This window comes from Phodopus roborovskii, unplaced genomic scaffold (genome assembly GCF_943737965.1).
Source record: "Phodopus roborovskii unplaced genomic scaffold, PHOROB, whole genome shotgun sequence".
Taxonomy (NCBI): Eukaryota; Metazoa; Chordata; class Mammalia; order Rodentia; family Cricetidae; genus Phodopus; species Phodopus roborovskii.
The window spans coordinates 14,082,475-14,088,672 of record NW_026126567.1 but is presented as its reverse complement, the minus strand read 5'-3'; positions in this window follow the sequence as shown (position 1 = coordinate 14,088,672).

Sequence of the window (6,198 nt, the reverse complement as noted above, 5' to 3'; positions counted from 1 at the left end):
ATAAAATATGCCCCTTGGACCCAGACTAACTCATTGTGGGAACAAACTTTCCAGCCTTGTCATTCTTATTCATTTGGGACAATTTTCAATATTTTCAAACCTTAGTGAAATTTCTAGCAGAAGCTTCCCATTAGGTAAGTGGGCAGTTGTAAATCCCTCCAAAGAACTTTGTTTTTCTTTGAAACGCAAAATGTTGTAGCACTAATTGTCCTTCAAGTGTTTGAATGGACCTAAAATCACTAAAGTTCTTGCATAGAGTAATCAGATAAGGTGTGTGAAGCCTTATAAAGTTAACTAATCAAACTATCATGAATAAGATGTGGCTGAATTGGTGTTATCATCTACTAATGTGCTCTAAAGTTAAGTCTTAATTCTACCAACTTATTTTAAATAGAAAAACATAAACTAGTTTTCTTTGTCAGTGAATTCAGAGTGGAAAAGTTGGTCTGTTATCTGATCCCATTCCCAGTGGTAAAAGAAAAAGAAGGTAAAGGCTATTACTGAGAAAGCCCATAATTATCAGACTCTAGAACTCAGCTGGGTTACATCAACTCTAGAGAAATAATTCAACCTTTATAGATGAATTCTTACCCAGTTGTAATTCTACTCCTTATCTTGTCTATGAAGGAAATGAGTCAAGCTTGAGGAGGGAAAATGGGAAATACCTACGATATCATTGGATTCACCCTTTGCCAGATAATGTCATTCCCATGGAGACACTTTCTCAAACAAGTCTGGGCTTCTGTCCATTCAGTGAGATAGCATCTCTATATGCCCAGAAGTAATTTTGAACAGTTTGGAAGGTGGCCACCTGCTGGGATCACAGCAATACCAGCAGCCTCTGTCCATCATCATCTGGGGAAGGTCGCTAGAAGTTCTCAGCTTCCTTTGTGTTCCCAATGTCTGAACTTCTTCCGCCAAAACTCTAATTAAGGAAAATTACTGCTAGTTACAAATCACAGCCAAATACCTAGATCTTTGGCTGTATGGAGCAAAACTACTTTAATCATGAGCTAGATGTTTAGAAAGTAGTAACTTCAGTATTACAGAAGTGTTTCCCTTCTTTAGATTAATAACATCATATTAAGACAGGGAAAAAATGCTACCAGATAAGAAAGACATATCGGGGACTTAAATACACATTCCTGTGGGGCTGATAAAAAGACATTCTAAAGAGCCAACACTCCAAAATCATGCCATACATTTGTAAAGTATTTATTTGGGCCTGCTATGAAGAAGTTCTTAATTCATGGCAGTAATTAGCAGGGAGAAGAAGCAAACTTGTATTTTATCATTCAAAGAATAAATGAGCTTTAAACTTTATTTCCACTGTGTCTATCATAGGCTTCGGTGTTGGTTAACTATGTCCAAAGTTAACTACCCTTGAAATTATTTCTAGCCATTGAAAAATGGTATCTTATTGTGTGGACAGAAGGCTATCCTGGGAAACATCTGCTTAAGAAAGAGCCCCACCTTTACAAAAATCCACAAGCGGTTAATATGAAAAGAACAACTGACCATGGGGTTCCCAGCCACAGTGGATCATGTACAATAGGAGACATGGGAGAGGTAGGTAGGGAAAGACTTGTGTGCTATGGGATTGTGTCTCCTAGAAATGGTAGGGAAGCTTCAGCCATGATATCTCAACAACATGACAAGACCTGATTGAGAACAGCACCAATAGACATGCTAACAAGGAACCACTAACCTTCCCTCACAGAGAGACTCTCTAATTAAGCACATGATACCATTGACCAGCCAGGAAATCATGTACATGCAATGCTGAAGAGACTGTAAGTTGTATTCATACATATATGCACGTATGTAGCAACAACAAAGGAAGGGAGGGGAGGAATTTGGAAGGGAATGAGGCAACACGAGGAGTGGTGATAGAAAATGTAGCTGTGTGGGTGGGAGGGGTAAGAAGAAGGAAAGGGGATACAGGGAAATGATGTAATCGTACTTTTTAAAAAATGTTTTGAAATTTTCCTAAGGGTTTCTATGGAAATGACATTGTCTGGCAAAGGAAAATCCAATAATACTATGAGTTATTTGACTACTAGATTTAGGGAAAGTTGATGATATTTGACTTGACTCCATGTGTATGGGAATTCAACCACATTCATTAGCACTTTCTGTATTCCAAGCCCTGTTCTTCGCACTGAGATAAAGAGTGTGCCTCTGGTCTCTGATTTTTACGTCCTGTGTAGTAAGGGAGTTACCAATCTAGTAAATAAATGAATATTCTACTTTCTGATAATGATAAAAGCTATGAGTAAAATAAAGGGAAGTGATAGTAGACATTGAAGGAGATTAGAGCATCACACTCCACTGCATGGCCAGGAAAGGAGTCTTGAGGAGGTAATCTGTGTGACAAGAATAAATCAGCCATGATGACGAAGAGTGCTTTGGGCCAGATAAATACTAACTCTTCATGACTTCGACTAAGAACAAGCTTGTCTTGGCTAGGGAACAGAAAAAAAGTTCAAGGGTGTAATAAGTAAGGAAGAGGTATGTTTACCAAGCAGTCATAAAAAAAGACAGTGATGAATCTTTTGGGCCTTATGGAACATAGTGTCCTGAGCAAAATGGCACATAAAGACATCCAAGGAGGTGGGTGACAAGCCTTCCCACTGACTGTTTCATAAAGAAATAAAGAGCAGCAAGAATGGATAAGAGGCAGATATCTCTAATGATAAGCACAAGGTTCTAAGAGATTGGCTAATGACATTCATAATAAGACTGAAGAGACCTATACAAGAAGAATGGATGCCCTACATTTGTCTATCATGGAAAAAACTTGAGTGTTTCCCAACATTCATAAATACAACTGCAACAAAAATCTGAAGAGTTTCTCTGAATGTCAAATGACTTTCCCTTCCAGTTATTACTTTAAAATCTCAATAACATTATTACAGAGGTTGCAGTAGGTATATACTCTTCAAACTAGCAAGTGGGGTGTCAAATAAGACTCTGGCCCCACAGGGTGCCACTGTCACATCCTTCCTCCTACTGTCCCAATGTTTTGAACATTCTGAAACCCTTTGTCAGATGCCAAGTTGTCAGTGCTGAATTTTATTCTGGATACCATCACATACTGGATACTTACACAGTTCATAAGAAAGTATTAGACTTTTAATTAAGATCCAAGGAAGAAATAACTGGGAAGACCATGTGATAATAGATTCAAATAGATTCAGATGTTAATGTGGTGGGACCTGGAATTACCATGGCACTGTACATGTGCACACTTTTACAAGACTATTTCTGGAAAACTTAAACTGAGAAATGAAGACTGACCTGAATATGGATGTGCCATCCTGTAGGAAAAGGTTCTGAATGGCATAAAAATGGCAAATCAAACTGACCACTGGAACCCATGTCTGTGCTTCCTAACTGAAGAATCGGTGTGATCCTAACCATGTGATGGACTGTGAGGCAAAATAAACTCTTCTTTTCTCAAGTTAACACACACACATTTGCAAGATTTTTTTTGTTTTGTTTTGTTTTTTTGTTACAGCAGTGAGGGACATACAGAAAATTGGTAGCGAAGACTCGGCTGCTTCTGTGATAACCCTGATCATGTGATTCATAGACTCTTAGAACAGCTATGCAAGTCGGGGCAGGGGATAGAGGAGTTTGGAGATCTGTGCTGAAGTATCCCTAAGATATTATAATCAGAGATTAGTGGGATGTTCCTGTGGGAGTCTGAAGAACCAATATGTGAAGATGTTAATAAATATGCAGAGTGGATGCCTAATTCATAAGGTTTCCAGGGATTGCCAGGGTTCCATAGAGAACTGAGACAAAGGACATTCTTATTATTCCTGAGAACTGGACTGAAGTTGAATTGAAAAGTAATGGATAATTGGCAGAGGAACCTTCTAAAGAGATCATCATATTTTTTTCTCTTATTCATATCGCATGGGTGAGAAAGCAGAAAGATCTGAAGGAAATGAAGCTTGATATAAAGGGATTGCAAGCAAGTAGAGAAACATTGGCTAGTGACTTCTACTCCGGCTGTAAATTGTAAGATGACTTGCTTCAGTAACTGCTTTGGTAATGCTAATGAACTAAGAATGGTCTTTGATTTATTATTGTTTGCCACATTTGTTTGAAAATTATCATAAAGAAGGTCTGTAATATGAACATTATTTAAAACTTCCAAATTTAAATGTTCATGAGCAAGGTGCTCAGGACCACAGACTCATGAGGTCATTTATATATCACCTGTGCATGTTTTCTTTGTACTAAAATAGCAGAGGTGAGAAGTTTCATGATATAACTTCAGGCCATCAACATCAGAAATGTAGACTGTCTATCTACAGTACAAGATTGCCAACCCTTGCTATAGTATCCAGACACTTGAGTAGTGAATTCTTGGGACTAGAGTCAATAGTATCTCTGGTCCCTATAGAGCCCAAACTATCTGGTGGATCTAGCTTCATGGTAGCATCGCCAAAGAAATGAAGGATTCTTAGAAACCAAAAGAGTAAAATGAAATAAAATAATTTATAAAAATAGTTTGACTTTTAATGATAACTGTAGAAATAGAACAGTTAACCATCAAAATTCCTCAAGCAAGCAAATGCTACTCGATGCTTCAACCTACTTTTTTTTAAAAAATGACATTTATTATATTTTTCCTTTTATGTAAAGACAATACATGTTTATGCTACTAGAAGAATACAAAAAGTATATACAGAATATAAATTAGCCATATTGCTGTAATTAGATATAACCACATTTAAAGTCTGGTCATTACAAAATGGGGATGCTACTGTACAAAATGGTGACATTCAAGTGTGACATTCTCCACCATTCTCATATAGTCTCTGATAGTGTGTTCAGTAGCTGACAATGCTCCATTTAACTGTTATATATTATATTAACATATGTTAATAAACCATTTAACTGTTGCCCAATGGTATTTGATTTTAATTACGGCTTTGTTATTTTGTATGAGTAATGCAATGGTAAACAAAGTTACTTATTGCTTTCATCATGTCTGTGATTTCTCTAATTTTGGAAACTATGGAAGAAGCATAGAGGATGAATTCAGATACAAAGATAATGATAAATGATATGGTGTCTCTGTCTCTGTCCCTTTGGGGACTTCCAGATGTTCAAACCACACCAATTTGGAAGATTTATACTCTGTATAGGAATCATCAGCTGACATATTTTTCACCAACCATGATACTTTCCTACACACCCCAGTTTTAGACTTGTACCACTACAGTCAATAAAACAACCCCACCCCCTTCCCTTAGAAAAAGAAGACAATAATCTTATCAAAAATATTTTATTTACAAAAATCAATTATACTATACATCCTATAATGGAAATACATTGAATAATTGCTAAAATAAATACAAGGCAATTAATTCAACTTTTTATAAGAATGAGAAAATTTGACATTTGAACGTTATCAAAGCTTAACTTAGAACATAAATAGTTAAAAAGGCAAACTCAAGTTTTAGTCTCATTTATTGTCATGGCGTGTTTGCTTTCCACTAGCTGTCCATGCAGTGAGAGTCTGAGTTTTTCAGAACTTAAACAAACCTCTTTGTACTCACAGATAGAGAGTGCAGCTTTTTCTTAGGTGACATATAACACAGAAGCCTGCATGCTGAGGAAGCAGAACACTGACTTTGCATCTACTTCAACACAATGCTTTTTCATCCAGCTACTCTTGTGTTCTGAGTGCATGTTTTACACAGGTCTACACAGCACCAGCCACAAGGCAAGATATAACAGGGGATAAGTCAGATTGAATGACTGAGGCCATAATAACTGAATTAGTCAAGTTCAGAGGAACTGGGTCATCACTTTTTATATGTACCCGTTCTTAATAATACTACCTAAATCTTAACGTCTTTTCTACTTGTGGACATATTTAGGGAAGCCAAGTATGGAAGAGATGAAAAGATTACCTGTACAATTCAGAAAAAAAATACCCTTCCTGAGAAGTAAAGAGGACACTTGGAACATAAATGTGCCAGTTCTGAATTGTGTTTTACATTAGTCTAAATTCACTCACGTAAACATCACCAGCATGCAGTGTGAATTGGCAAACTCAGACACTAAGCAGGGGAACATACCTAATGTATATATGTTAAGGTCTGCCACATACAGGCCACAGACTAAATTATATTTGTCCCAATAACACAGATAAATTTTCACCAGTTTACCATT